The sequence below is a fragment of the Anabrus simplex genome, chromosome 9 (assembly GCF_040414725.1).
Source record: "Anabrus simplex isolate iqAnaSimp1 chromosome 9, ASM4041472v1, whole genome shotgun sequence".
In the NCBI taxonomy this organism is placed as follows: domain Eukaryota; kingdom Metazoa; phylum Arthropoda; class Insecta; order Orthoptera; family Tettigoniidae; genus Anabrus; species Anabrus simplex.
The window spans coordinates 140,875,490-140,891,520 of NC_090273.1; the positions used below are offsets into that span (position 1 = coordinate 140,875,490).

Genomic DNA, 16,031 nt, shown 5'->3' on the forward strand with positions numbered 1-16,031 from the left:
TAAAGTGAGAAAATACCATAGTGGAACGAAAGAAGGAAGGACTGCCTTTACATTAGGTGCCCTAATATCACAGATTCGGAAGAAAAGTACAGTAAATGTGAAGGCCTACAATATCGAAAGCTCATAATACTAATAAAAATACTATTACATTGACCATTGTTGTGATGTTATTTGTCTCCTCTGCTGACACTCATCTCCGATTGATGGGATTACTGCTGCGGCCTGAGTAAAACAGCCTGCCTGAGTACTGGCGAGAAGAAGCTGGGGAGTTAGATAACTTTGCACATGATTGAGCCCACAGCTAGTACCTAATAAATAGCTGCTTATCAATGCAATGTTTCGGACCAAATTTTTGTGTGTTTAATTTCTCAGACTTTTATTAGAAAAGTCAAATGGTTTAACAGAATGATCCGGATGTCTTGCTTCGAAGTGCCTACGAAAATGGAATATACTGAAATATAGCCAAGTCACGATGACGTTTAAGCTAACGGTCCAATTGAGAAAAAAGTTATAAAAATATTTATGTTTATTGTGCTAGTCTTTTGACGTTTAATTACTCGTGAAGGCTGTCGACAATAATCAAACAAATTTATAAGTTGTACCTACAACAATTGAACGAAATTTTAACTAATGGCCGTCTGAAAATGTTGCCGCATAGAAAAATCTTTCTGAAAGAAGAAAATCTCCTCATCTATAATATTGCTTCACGGACCCCATATTGAAAGCCATTGCAAGTGGCAGAGCCTCTCTCTTGAGGAAAGGTTACGGAACAGTGATATTCATAGATTGTGGCCAGGATATCCATGACAGACAACACACACTTCTCCCCTTTCCACCGCCTGCAGCTTAATTATCGCTCCGTTAAGAGAGGCTAAAAAGTTACTCCTGCTCCCCCCCTCGCCAGAACAGCCTCATATTTAAATGGATTCTACGCACAGTCTGCTCATCTCTGGAACCTTCTACCATCTGAAGTAAAACTGCACCCTCTTCCTCACTTTGTTCACGCAGTAAAGAACATGTATATATAAATAGAGACCCATATGTGATGGATATAACTTGTATTAATTAGAATGTCAAGAATGATGTGTGCAAGTACAGTTGAATGTGGGCGAATGTGTATGTGTGCGGGCGTGAGAGTGTTTGTGAATGAGTGTGCATGAGTGAGGGTATAAATGACTGGGTCTTATTACTCTAATATGTATAGCATAAATCAAGATAATAATTATTCGATGAGTACAGTGTTTGGAGTGTAAATATGTACACTTAAAATTGTCTACACAAATGTAAATATTCGATAGAGTTTATGTAAACATAAATGTGGGGATAGAGGCACTTCCGTGTATGTGGGACTTGCCCTTTCTCCACCTACCACTCCTAGATTTTACATGTACAATTTACTGCTACTACTACTACTACTACTACTACTACTACTACTACTACTACTACTACTACTACTACCGAGCTCGATAGCTGCAGTCGCTTAAGTGCGGCCAGTATCCAGTATTCGGGAGATAGTAGGTTCGAACCCCACTGTCGGCAGCCCTGAAAATGGTTTTCCGTGGTTTCCCATTTTCACACCAGGCAAATGCTGGGGCTGTACCTTAATTAAGGCCACGGCCGCTTCCTTCCCACTCCTAGCCCTTTCCTGTCCCATCGTCGCCGTAAGACCTGTCTGTGTAGGTGCGACGTAAAACAACTAGCAAAAAAAACTACTACTACTACTACTACTACTACTGCTACTACTACTACTATTACTACTGCCCCCATTATTGCCTAGCTAAGCCCAGCCAGTGAACGAGAGATCCCAAGGGGGACTGTTCGTTCATGGCTATCGTTTTCTAGAGGCATTTAAGGGAAAGGGGTTGATGACCAGGCAAAGATAATACATTTTAAAAACAACACTCTGACATTTATTGACATAAGCATATTACAAAAAGAAAAATATCCTTGGTGGGTTTGTTTATAATGAACTTTCATAATATTCTTTTCTTCCGCAGTTTGAGAAACACACGTATTCCTTGACGTCCAGCCTCATTATTCTGGAAAGGAAATCAAAGAAAAATTAGGCCTTTGCTGCCTTTTAAAATTAAATATCTGGCTGAAAGAATTCAAAACTTTAACAAAAGTGTTTTACAAAACAATGAGACAGTTGTCTCGCTTATAGTTCCATAACAAAAGTAGTTAAAGGTTTCATGAATTAATAGTGGTCTCAACACGTGGTTTAAGCTGAATTCGAATAAATTTTTACGTTTAAAGTATATGTCATTTGTCACTTACACCAGTATAAGCTCTAGTAAAAATTAAAATTTATTTCAAAATTTCCTAATTAATTATTATTATTATTATTATTATTAATATTAATCTCTAGCCTTGTTTGATTAACATGTTTTTTACCATCACACGATCGTGTTTCTAATTAATGTATCTCACTGCATGATCCACATGGCAATTATCATTTACATTTTAAATAATTATTCTCTAATTAATTATTGTGACTCATTATCACCAGGATTCAAGATAACTATGCCGTTTATGAACATTTAATTCTGATATTTGCATGGCATTCACATTTCAAATTAATTAAAAAATGTTTCAAAATTTAAATATAAATCTGTTGGAAAATTTTGTTATCCACGTGTGAGCTAATTAAATAATAATTTACTTTACAAATCGCTTGCCTTTGCGAAAAGAACGAGATGATCTTTCCTTTTAAATCACACTAATTAACAAATAAAAACCCTTTCCTAGTCTTCCTCGACTTAAACTTATTAAATTTTCCCTTAAGGGCTCAAAAATAACTTCTCAAGGTGGCGCACAACGATGAGCGTAATCTGCGTTGCCACCAAGTACACGACCAGATAAAATCAAATGGAACAATCAAGATACAAGGAAAATACTCATATTTACACACACACACACACACACACACACACACACACACACACACACACACACACATTCATACTGGGAAACACGTATTTTATTTTCATTATTTACATCGAATCCTGTCCTTATAAGTTTATTCTTAATTTTTAAGCATGGTCACGTCAACATTCAGTAGAAGATAAATTCGTGCACGGAGATTACTCTTTCATCAACAGTGACTAGTGATCGAAGTTAAGGATATCACTTAGGTTGAAATATTCTTCTCACAACGATGGCGATTCATCTAAATTTTGGAATTATAATTGAAGATTCCGATAAAATCCGTAATCACTACCATCACATGGGTTCCAAGTCGCAACGACCGCGTTCGTGAGCCTCGATCGCATTATTATTATTCCCTGTCCGTGAAATACACACGCAACACGTGCTCCACTTACAATAAGTTCCCATGTGCTCCCAATGACACAAGAAGAAGTCAATTATCACAATAAATTATCCAATTGCTCAATTACATAATAAATATCCCGCAGGATTTGCCATATTCCAGACACTTCATGAACAGAGCACATTAAATCTCACATATAAGGAATCTAAGATAATTTATGGCTCACGAGCGTTTACCCGATCTTTAGTTAATTTTATTATTATCTAAGTGATTATTACATCTATCAATCCTCTTGAAATATCGTAAAATTAGATGACTCGATCCTAAAGAATACAAGTGATCTTAAAAAGACACTAGGTTCGACCCTATCTCACAAATTGTACACGTAAATTCAAGTCCGATTAATTTCAACATTACAAAGAAATAAGGTTTATCGCGTGGTCAGTGATTTTTAAATACCTAGCTCATATGCATGGGAAATCATTCAAAGACAAACTACGCATCTACTCTAATAGATTCCAATTTCATTCACACACATGACACTCGTCTACCACGACACCTCAAGGAATGGAAAAATGAAATGTTTCTAACTACAACAAAACTAATAGATCTACGATTTAAAGAAGAAAGACCTCTAGTTTTACAGAAGGGACAGAAATAAAATTGTTAAATGGTACTCAAGTTTTAGATGAGGTTCCATCCCAGGTAGTAGTCAATCATTCCAGCATTTCCCGGTCAGTCACCTTCACTTGACCAGATACGCCTCACATTTTAGAAATCCATGGAGACACGGCAGCAGACGTCCCACGATGAAGTTGAGGTGTAGATTCTTGAGGACTTATTCATCTTGACGCACAGCGACCTTCAGGATGTCTTCTGTTGCGTTCCGGACGTGTAAGCTGTAACTGAGATGGCAAACGTTAAGATATGCACAAACACACGCAGAATTCTGAATATTCTCCTAGATAGTCACACTTAACTTGGTTCTTAAGTAGAATTTTACTCCATAGGAGTTAGTTAACTATTCCACTAAATTGTGGCAGAACAGGCGTCTGCTGAAACTGCAAAGTTATTTTCCCACGTGGTCGAGTAACGTAGCGTCGCACAGCAGAGAATTGAACATCCAAGAGCAGCAGCGTAGCACCAAGTAGCATAGAGTAGAACAGCATAGAAAGTGATTTACTCGGAACAAGGCTTTTTATATCCTTGGCTTGGGAGGCGTGAACTCTACGAGGACGGTAATTGGTTGTTAGGTCACTTGTAATTGGCTCTGACTGTTCTGGAAACTGGCTGTCAGTCGTTCGCGCGTGGCAAGACATCACATGGACTCGTCACGTGATTTACCTTGGCCTTGTCGAGGCTGGATCAATGCATCGCCCCTCTGAATGAATAAAAAAACTGGTTCGGAGCTCACTGACTACTTCCCAAATGACAAATTACAGCTCCTGGCCAACAATAAAACTTTTAATATTAGCTCGTTGGAAATATTCTCAGAATCGCCAAATTTGACGGGGACACTACTACTACTACTACTACTACTACTAATAATAATAATAATAAGGCCACGGTTCGGCACCACGCCACTGAACGTGGGTTAAAAAAATAAAATTCCCGGCCATGTTGCTCGAATTCCATGTAAAAATGAAGTCGATATATCACTTTCGACACACTTAAAATATAACCTCCATCGTGTGGAAACAAACGTAACATTAACAAAAACAATGTAAGTTTTGTTTCTAGATTCCTAGATGTTTTCTTAATATATTCTGTTTTTGATAAGAATGTTTTCTCTTTCAGATATTTTAGAGTTTTTTCTTTATCCGCTATTTCGACTGACTGCGAAACTTAAAGTTTACAACAGCCGTGTGAAGCTACAATCTAGGTCCGCTATTGCTGCGATTGCTGTGCATGAGAGACGCCAAAAAAGCCATCCTTTCCACACGTTCTTTAAATTTATTGATATCTGTTTACATTCGAAGACCAACATTGCCTCGCCTTTCAGCAAAATATTGTGTCTCAAATGCTCTCACTTTCTTTCCCGCAGCTTCAAAATATCTAACCACTTATGCAGTTTAATGAGTGTTGCAACAAAAGTATTATATTTGTTGTAAAATACTTCCTGGCGCATGCGTAATTTTCCTTGTACAGTAAAATAGAGTAATTGTGTCCTTTAAATTTTGTCATCAACATTACCTTTACATACCTGTAATGTGATGTTTACTTCGTAGAACTCTTCAGTAAACACTCGTTATCAGAGCGGTTCTTAGCCACGAGGGGCACGTGAAGGGAAGTCAGTATGCAGCTCGTGTACTGTATAAGGGATCCAAACTGACAGATTTGCGGGACTGATACTAAGAATTGCAAGATAAGGACAGTTGTACAAATACGCTGAGATCCGTGGGCGACTGTTTTCCTCCTTCTTAACTGAGTTCTTCCTTGGTGTAAAACTGTCATAATAACCAACTTCTTGTCTCCTTTACGTTGTTTGTGGATAGTTCCAAATTCTCACCTATCCAACTCCTTGGACCGAGCTCGATAGCTGCAGTCGCTTAAGTGTGGCCAGTATCCAGTATTCGGGAGATAGTAGGTTCGAACCCCACTGTCGGCAGCCCTGAAGATGGTTTCCCGTGGTTTCCCATTTTCACACCAGGCAAATGCTGGGGCTGTACCTTAATTAAGGCCACGGCCGCTTCCTTCCCACTCCTAGCCCGTTCCTGTCCCATCGTCGCCATAAGACCTATCTGTGTCGGTGCGACGTAAAGCAAGTTGCAACTCCTTGCTGAATGATCAGCGTCAGCAAGGGCATCCGGTTATCAGATTGGACCAAATCCACATCTAGTATCGATCCCAATTAATTAGGAAGAAATTGCTAATTATCGCTATTCTTTATTGAATGCCATTTTCTCTTTCCCACTTTCCGGTATTCGCAGATTTCTTTCTTCCATTTTCAAAGCTAGCACTAGCGAATAAGCTACAGGCTATGGAACCAAACTTTACATTCGGGAGACGCCTGGGTTTGAACTCCACAGTCGTGTGGTTTCCCATTTTCATTCACCATCACTCATTTGATCTTCATTAGCTCCTCAACTGAGGTTGGTGGCAGGAAGGGCATCCGGGCGTAAAACATTTCGTTTTTATCTCACCTCATCCCCAACCCCGTATCAAGAAATGGGAGTAAGGGGGGATTGGTGGTGGTGGTGCTGATTATTGTTTTAGGAGGAAGTACAACTGGGCAACATTACCATTAATCAGAGAGAAAGAAAAACCTGAAGGTGTCCGACACTTCGATAAATTAAGGTAACATTCAAAGAAAGGCACGGGACACGAAGGGTGTGAAAATTTAAAAAACTCCTTAGTCCTCGGAAAGCTAATAGAGTCGGGGTCGGAAAAGAACAACAGTTGGCCAAGGTCGTATAGGATAGATGAAAGTAAGGAGCCTGGCGCAAGTAGTGGAAATCGAATGAATGCCAGGAATCAGCTAAGAGTCCCGCGGTCGCCAACCCACGCTCCCAAGTTGAGAAACTTTGGAGCCCCTTGCAGTCGCCTGTTACGACAGACAGGGGATACCGTAGGTGTTATCCTACCGCCCCCACCCATAGGAGGAGCTAAGTGGGAGGAAAGACAAATATACAGACAAACTATAGTACGCAAACCTTTTCTTGATACCAAGTTCCGATTCAGCACTAGGGAGTTCAGGTATCAAGAAAAGGTTCGCGTACTATGTTTAGTACAGAGAGTTTCAGATCCTTCTGAGGACACACCCTCTGGAACACACTCGATAGCAGAGCGAGTTGGCCGTGGTGTTAGGGTGCGCAGCTGTGAGCTTGCATTAGGGAAATAGTGGGTTCGAATCCTACCGTCGGTAGCCCTCAAGATGGTTTTCCGTGGTTTCCATTTTCGAACCCGGCAAATGCTGGGACTGTACTTTCATTAAGGTACCGCCGATGTGTTAGTGCGACGTTAAACAATGACAAGACAATGTCGCCGGAAGAAACGTTATGACGAGAAAACTTGCGTTTACAGGCCGAACACTCCGAAACATCTTACAACTACACCACCATCACTTCAAGAACTGAGCCTGGAAGTCAAGAAATACAAAATAAAATAACAACAACAATATCTTCAGGTGGTGGTCGTTGTGGTGGTAGTGGCGGTTATTATTTCAGTGAGTGTGATCTTACCCGTTTTCTGCCGATACCCGCATTCGGTTCAAATTCTTCTTCCGTTATTAATTTTGAGTTGTACTCATTATGAGTAAGTGGTCCTGAGAGTCGGGATACCAGTTGCTATGGAATGGGAGTGCACATTCTCGGACATATTCTGAGTCCTGGCCCTCCTTGTGCTCAGGCGGCTAGGACTATACAATTCACTGGTGGTCCATAAACCGTTAGAGGAGAGATCCTCACTTGGACAATGTGTAAGTACGGTAGCGTCCTGCTTCATGAATTTACCGAGCTCAGAACATTTTAAGCAAGCCTCGGACCTATGGGAGTAACGGAGTCCCACTCCCATTTGACAGGCGAGGGACTCCTTGGAAACAACTTGGCGAATGAAATGGAATTCGATGGGGAGCTATCAATATTAATGGGGCTTATGGAAGAAAGAAAGTGGAACTGACTGAGTCAGCAAAGAGGATGCATCTGGATGTGCTAGGAGTAAGTGAAATTCGGGTAAGGGGAGATGAAGAGGAAGAGATAGGAGATTATAAAGTGTACTTGACGGGTGTCAGAAAGGGAAGGGCAGAGTGAGGGGTAGGGCTCTTTATCAGGAATACCATGTCACGCAACATAGTTTCTGTTAGGCACGTAAATGAGTGAATGATGTGGGTAGACTTGTCATTTGAAGGAATTAGGACAAGAATTGTCTCCGTGTATTCACCGTGTGAGGGTGCAGATGAGGATGAAGTTGACAAGTTTTATGAAGCATTGAGTGACATCGTGGTCAGGGTCAATAGTGAACCCTTTAGGTCCATATTGAGGGAGACCTACCTTCCTTACCTATCAGCAAAGTTCACGAGATCTGTCTCTTGGGTCGTTTCGGGTTCTTCGTCACTTGCTGAGGTAAAGGTAGGGTTCATTAATTCTAATCTATCTACTGGAATGAAAGGTCTATTTAAACGATTCCTATTTATTCAGGGAAATGAAGTAACTTACTATGTCAACGATGTCATAGTCATTTGTGTCCACTGGACACCACAATCATTTTTACATAAATGTCAGAACACTGGTGTGAGACTTTAACGTACCGGTAACTGCCTGATGGGCAATCTTACTAGAAACCATTATCTCAATTATTAATCATTTAAGAAAGGAAAGTCTGGAAATCCTTAAATTCGGCTTCCATGTGAGACCACATGTACCATCATAGTGATTCGTTATGGTCCAGCCCTCGTAACACGAACTCTGGACTCTGGTTATAATTAAGGCCGTCCAATCGGTGTGTGCCACACAGTGGTTCTACGGCATGGACCCTTAATTGAATCGATGTGACCTGCGTCTATGTCATGGACCGACATCTAATCTTCTAAGTTACTTTAAAGTCATTGTGGATGATGACCGCAAGGAAAGGATGCTACAATGGCATATGGCCCTAATCTAAGTCACTGAGGTTGATGACCCCCTGACCATCCAAGTTTCTAGGCTGAAGGCTAAACACAATTAAGTTACATCGGTTGATGACCAAAGTTCCACTTTACTATCCCCAGCACATTCACTGCTCAATCAATCAAAGTTCAATAATTACACCAACAACAATGCTCACAAACTTTGTGGCAGTAAAATCCATTTCCTTCGGATATGTCCCTTTAATCTTTACTTTATTTTTAATATTCCCCAGACAACAAACTAAAATTTCCAGAATGCATCTCCAAGTTATTCGCTTGATTAAAGTTATTTCAAAATGCGGGTTCACTGAATTTAATAATTTAATAAATTTAAATGATTTATCGAAATGTTAAAGAACAGTAAATTTTATCTCCGCGGACTCTGGTTTCCTCACAACTTTCTACGCAGCTGTGATGTGAATTCAATATTGCGATGTTTATCTGGCTGGAAAAGAATTTGTTACATCATTCATGTCCAGCTATATATATCTCGTATCGTGATATCACACTTTAAAATCTAATCTAATCCTAACCGTTTAACACTTGGATATCCTAATAATCTACGTACAAACCAAACAACTCGCCATATAATTACGATGTCATATCTCGTCATTACCATTATGAATTTTGCACACCCCTCACAGACAAATCGATCATCACGACCATCGCTCTATATTTTGGACAACCCTGAAATTGGGTTACTCTGTTCCTTATACTCAAAGTTCATGGTTTCAAATGTTCATTACGTCCCCAATTACAGTATTTCACAAATTTAGATCATTACCGGCTATGAATTTCCAACTAAATCCAGCATTTTAACGTTTTCCTGGCCGAGAATTAAAGTACAATCTCGACTCCACTCCTATTCCCGTTATTATCCCCGCTGTCCGCTTAGGTCTCTCACCCCATGCTCGCTTGGCAGTTACATAAACCACCCGGTTCGTTCTACCTGACTGACTTCTCAAAATGCTCCCTTTAAACTCTGCCGACATGATTAAACAAATACGATATTCTAACCAACAAAATGCACAGATATGCTTCCAGATGCCCACACTAATTATACGCGTCGCCAATTATACCGCTATGGATTTCTATGAATTTCTTTCCATTCTCAACATTATAAAATATTCCTCGGGTTATCATATCCCGGCTTCAATGACAGGACTCTAACCTGATTCGCACATCTCATCTCAACCCATATAAAACACTCCTCGGGCTTCAGTGTCCCGGCTTCAATGACAGGTCCAACCTGATCCACAAAACCAACCTCTGTTTCCCAGCTCCACAATTATCATCGACCAAGAACTGGAATAAAATCCCCACTAGAAATACCGACGTATAATATCGCACAATGCATTAATCATGAATAACTTCGCATAAATGATATCGTATTTAATAACTTGATTTTTACGAGAAATGACTGAAACATTCTACTAGATCTTTATTGTCAGTCAGACACAGTTTAAAATGGGCATTAAAAAAGAACGTTTCTCTCCGTGACCACATTCATCCCCTAGGTTCTCACCCGACAGCGCGCTTCCACTCGATTGAAAATGAGTGACCATGGATTATTATTATTAACGTCAAATTGCAGACAGAAGAATTTTACGTCGAATGAACATCTTACTCCGACATCACAAAATACAGGCAGTACACTCACACGGATGACGATCTACATTGGACGTGATATCACTTCAGAACCCTATTCAATAACTTTTTACAACATTATACGGCCCTCGCAAGACTTCAAAAATGTATCCAAGTGGAAAATAAAACAAATGACTCTTTCAGTCGTACTCTCACATTTACCAAAACTTAGTAGGGCGACCACTGCGTCGTATATCCCCATTCAAATACACTTTTAGAAATCACGATACGAGATATAAGAGGTAGTAAGATGGAAAGTCACATTACCTTATGTAGTCACACCATTGTTCGTCATAGGGCTCACCTGCGACCCTGGCATTTTATTTAGCCATTTTTACATTCATGGCTGTACATATCATTGTGTTTCTTCAGGTTTCCTGGAATAAAGCATAAAAAAAAGAAAATACCCTTCACTTGATTGCTTGAACGCACACGATGGATTATAATTACTCCCGCACACGAATTACTTAATCACATTAGAATATTTCCGTACTTTGACCGTCCTATCTGATACACTTATTTCTCTCAAGAAAACTATCTCCCCATGGAGTCAAGACTTAGCCACACTGGCTAAAATCCGCAGTCGAACTCAGTCTACTTTCGTTGGTTTGATTTCGCAGAGCAGTTCAACAATTTTCGTCCGCTTTGTATCACAAATGCCGGAGAAGGAAGCTTCGTCATGGCGTCCCTTCATATTTATAGCAGTTACCCCCTCTCTTCGGATCTCTCCCTTTGCCGCCAAGAAAATTTCTATAAATTTTCTGACTAACCTAAACTGCAATTTCAAGAGTTTTGAAAGTGACTACATGCTTGCTACATTTCTGGCGGTAGTGTTCATGGACATTTAAAATTTTTACGGGTTCGATTTGTGAGATGATTGACCCCCTTTGATAGGCACTATATTTTTTTGACTTGGCGTGGTCACGCCGTGTACACGCGCTTTGAAATAGTTCATAAAAATTACTTGAGATTCTTCCGCCGTCGACACGTGTGGTTGACGTCACGTACCCCAGAGCGTGGGACCGAAGGTAATCACCCCCTCGTCACGTGTCAAATCCATGCTATCAAGAATCCAGCTTTTAATTATTTTGTTACACTATGCATAATGTTCTTAGGGCACAAAGGTCATGGGTTCAATAGCAAGGATAGAATAGTGCTAATGGGCGATTTCAATGCGAGAGTAAGGAATAGAACTGAAGGATACGAAAGGGTGTTTGGTAAATGTGGGGAAGATATGGAAGCTAATGGGAATGGGAAGCGTTTGCTGGACGTCTGTGCTAGTATGGGTTCAGCAGGTACGAATACATTCTTAAAGCATAAGGTTATTCACTGCTACACATGGGAAGGTAGGGGTACCAGATTCATTACAGACTATATCTTAACCGACTTCGAATTCAGGAAGTCTGTTAGGAATGTACGGGTTTTTCGGTAATTTTTCGTTGATACAGACCACTATCTGATATGTAGTGAACTAATATCTGTAGGCCTAGGATAATGAAATCTCTCCGCAAAAGAATCAGGGTAGGAAATCTCCAGGACGAGGAAATCAGACAGAAGTACATGGATACGATTAGTGAGAAGTACCGAGCAATGGACAGGATGAAGAAAGGGAATGGGTGGCATTCAGGGATGCTGTAGTGGAAACAGCAAGGGAATGCCTAGGAACAAGTGGGTTTAAAGATAGGAAAACGCGAGCATCTTGGTGGAACAATGAAGGGAGGGCAGCTTGTAAACGTAAAAAGAAGGCATATTAGAAATGGCTCCAAACAAGGGCTGATGCAGACAAGTAATTGTACATAGATGAAAGAAACAGAACGAAACACATAGTTGTTGAATCGAAAAAGAAGTCATGGGAAGATTTTGGTAATAACCTTGAAAGGCTAGGTCAAGCAGCAGGGAAATCTTTCTGGACAGTAATAAAGAATCTTAGGAAGGGAGGGAAAAAATAAATGTTTTGAGTAATTCAGGTGAACTCATAATAGATCCCAGGGGATCATTAGAGAGGAGGAGGGAATATTTTGAACATCTTCTCAACGTAAAAGGAAATCATCCTGGTGGTGTTGCGAACAGCCAATCTCATGGGGAGGAGGAAAATGATGTTGGTGATATTACGCTTGAGGAAGTGGAAAGGATGGTAAATAAACTCCATTGTCATAAAGCAGCAGGAATAGATGAACTTAGACCTGAAATGGTGAAGTATAGTGGGAAGGAAGGGATGACTTGGCTTCTTAGGGTAGTAAGATTAGGATGGAGTGTTGGTAAGGTACCTTCAGATTGGACAAAAGCAGTAATAGCACCTATTTGTAAGCAAGGGAAAAGGAAGGATTGCAACAACTATCGAGGTATCTCATTGATTAGTATACCAGGCAAAGTATTCACTGGCATCTTGGAAGGGAGGGTGCGATCAGTCGTTGAGAGGAAGTTGGATGAAAACCAGTGTGGTTTCGGACCGCAGAGAGGCTGTGAGGATCAGATTTTCAGTATGCGCCAGGTAATTGAAAAATGCTACGAGAGGAATAGGCAGTTGTGTTTATGTTTCGTAGATCAAGAGAAAGCACATGACAGGGTACCGAGGGAAAAGATGTTTCCTATACTGGGGGACGATGGAATTCAGGGTAGATTATTAAAATCAATTAAAGGCATTTATGTTGACAATTGGGCTTCAGTGAGAATTGATGGTAGAATGAGTTCTTGGTTCAGGGTACTTACAGGGGTTAGACAAGGCTGCAATCTTTCACCTTTGTTGTTCGTAGTTTACATGGATCATCTGCTGAAAGGTATAAAATGGCAGGGAGGGATTCAGTTAGGTGGAAATGTAGTAAGCAGTCTGGCCTATGTTGACGACTTGGTCTTGATGGCAGATTGTGGCGAAAGCCTGCAGTCTAATATCTTGGAACTGGACAATAAGTGCAATGAGTATGGTATGAAAATTAGCCTCTCGAAGACTAAATTGATGTCAGTAGGTAAGAAATTCAACAGAATTGAATGTCAGCTTAGTGATACAAAGCTAGAACAGGTCGATAATTTCAAGTATTTAGATTGTGTGTTCTCCCAGGATGGTAATATAGTAAGTGAGATTGAATCAAGGTGTCGTAAAGCTAATGCAGTGAGCTCGCAGTTGCGATCAACAGTATTCTGTAAGAAGGAAGTCAGCTCTTTACATCTGTCTGTTTTCAGACCAACTTTGCTTTACGGGAGCGAAAGCTGGGTGGACTCAGGATATCTTATTCATAAGTTAGAAGTAACAGACATGAAAGTAGCAAGAATGATTGCTGGTACAAACAGGTGGGAACAATGGCAGGAGGGTACTCGGAATGAGGATATAAAGGCTAATTTAGGAATGAACTCGATGGATGAAGCTGTACGCATAAACCAGCTTCGGTGGTGGGGTCTTGTGAGGCGAATGGAGGAGGATAGGTTACCTAGGAAAATAATGGGCTCTTTTATGGGGGTAAGGGAAGTAGAGGTAGACCAAGACGACGATGGTTAGACTCCATTTCTAACGATTTAAAGATAAGAGGTATAGAACTAAATGAGGCCACAACACTAGTTGCAAATCGAGGATTGTGGCGATGTTTAGTAAATTCACAGAGCCTTGGAGACTGAACGCTAAAAGGCATAACAGTCTATAATGATAATGTATGTATGTCATTAATGAGTGAGACATAAAAACTTTCCAGTCTGTCAAACACACAAAATTTCTAAATAAATTACAACACTATAAACATACCTGTAAAAGATACACACTGTTATACAAAGAATGACATGTTTCGTTCTACAACAACATCCTCAGATTCTATCAAGTCACTTAAATCATGCGTATACAGTATAGCATTGTTTGCGTTGCGTAAACTTGTCAATGATAGAGGATTAGGTCATAATATGAACAAGTATTAACAAACAATGATGATTTTAAAAGGACTCAACTATCACCATAGCTCTCTTTGACCGCAGTCGTGAAATAGTGCTTGGAGACAACGAACTAAGTTTCGGCAATCCAGATAAGTACAACTATTTTTTTTTTTTTTACATTATCTTAATATGTTAATATAGTGATTCATAAATTTGTAATTTTGTTGCTAAGTCCATATCAACGCCGAGCCACGAAAAGTGGGTAAACAAAATTTAATTAAAATCGGTATGTAGAGTCGTAGGGGCTGCCTGGCCGAGGCGGTAAAGGCGTTCTCGGCTCGCCCGGAAGGACGTGGGTTCGAATCCCCGTCAGGAACTCGTAAAATTTAAGAAACGAGATTTTCACTTCCGGAGGTGCATATGGCCCTGAGGTTCACTCAGCCTACACCAAAAATGAGTACCAGGTTAATTCGTGGGGGCAAAGGCGGCCGGGCGTAGAGCTAACCACTCTACCCCATCAAGTGCCGAGGTTACGAATGGTGGAAGCCTTTTCCTTCCACCCATTCAAGGACCCTCATGGCCTGTACGGAGATGACTTTGCTTTGCTATATAGAGTCGTAGAATAAGAAATTACAGTCTAAGCTATAAACAATTTTATTCACCCTGGATGAAATGGTAGTTTAGGGGAATGCGCCTAAAATTTAATTCTTAAATACATATTATGTTATTGGTCCTATCGAATAGAGTACTACACAACAAAATTTATAGAAAATACAGTTTCCGATCATTTATGTTTTTATACGGTTTTATCGTACCGACTATGATAAGAGTGGTATTTGAGAGTCGGAAGAAAACTAAATGTAAAGGCCTACAATATCGAAACCTCATAAAATTGATCAACAATAACATTAAGTTGAATAGTGTTTGTTGTGATGTTCTTTGTGTCTTATGCTGCTACTCATCTCCGATAAATGGGATTACCACTGTGTACCGAGTATAACAGCCTGCCTGAATATTGGCGGGAAATAGCAGGGGAGTTAGATAACTTTCTTCTCTAGCATACCATTCCTCTGGTTCATACATTTTCTGATTCTGCTGGTACGTAACACGCTGGTTCATCATGGTATTCCAGCTATTAGATCCCTACTCTGACGCGCCGATTGGATTGATCAATGTGCATAATTAAAGGAGTAATTGCAGAAGCTCACTTATGGCCTGGTCTAGAATTACAATTTCGGCCTATTCCAAATTATAGCACCACAATTCACAAAATAACTAAAAATTCAACCCTGAAAAGAGGCGTTAGTTAAGAAAAGCCTCTTCCCCCTTACTTCTATTACATTCTATATACATTTTTTTCCAAATCAGCAGCAAGGAGGGGTTTCTCCTCTGGCTTGGAGGAAAACTTTGCCTCCAAGACAGATAGCTTTTTCTCCCGCCAGTGTACGGAATTGAGGTTTTCCGACTCATCGTGTACTGCTTGGAAAGAGATAAGTATAAGGGCATAGTTTTCACCCTGGGACTCTCCCCTATTCGCCCCCAACAAGAAAAATGTGTTTACGGCTATCTGCGCCTTGGTCATTCCAGCTCTGGAACTCTGTGCTGTTAGATCGGCAGCGTAGTATTGTTCTTTAAAAGTGAGAAAATGTGTAGTTTTTC

At 40.3% G+C, this 16,031-nt stretch overlaps 1 protein-coding gene and 1 long non-coding RNA gene across 2 annotated transcripts in view; both read right to left on the minus strand.

Moving 5' to 3' along the window:
* Positions 1-10,806, minus strand: part of LOC136881088 (uncharacterized) — a 525,856-nt gene extending 515,050 nt beyond the window's left edge. Inside the window, exon 1 of the mRNA XM_068229307.1 lies at positions 10,788-10,806. The gene's annotated coding sequence lies outside the window, so the exon portion shown is untranslated. The remainder of the gene's footprint in view (positions 1-10,787) is intronic.
* On the minus strand, positions 1,888-4,809 carry LOC137502213 (uncharacterized). Its single transcript, XR_011018729.1, has 2 exons — positions 3,949-4,809; positions 1,888-2,039 (listed from the first exon to the last, which is right to left on the minus strand). It is a non-coding gene; the product is annotated as an uncharacterized lncRNA (long non-coding RNA).
* Positions 10,807-16,031: the final 5,225 nt, after the last annotated feature.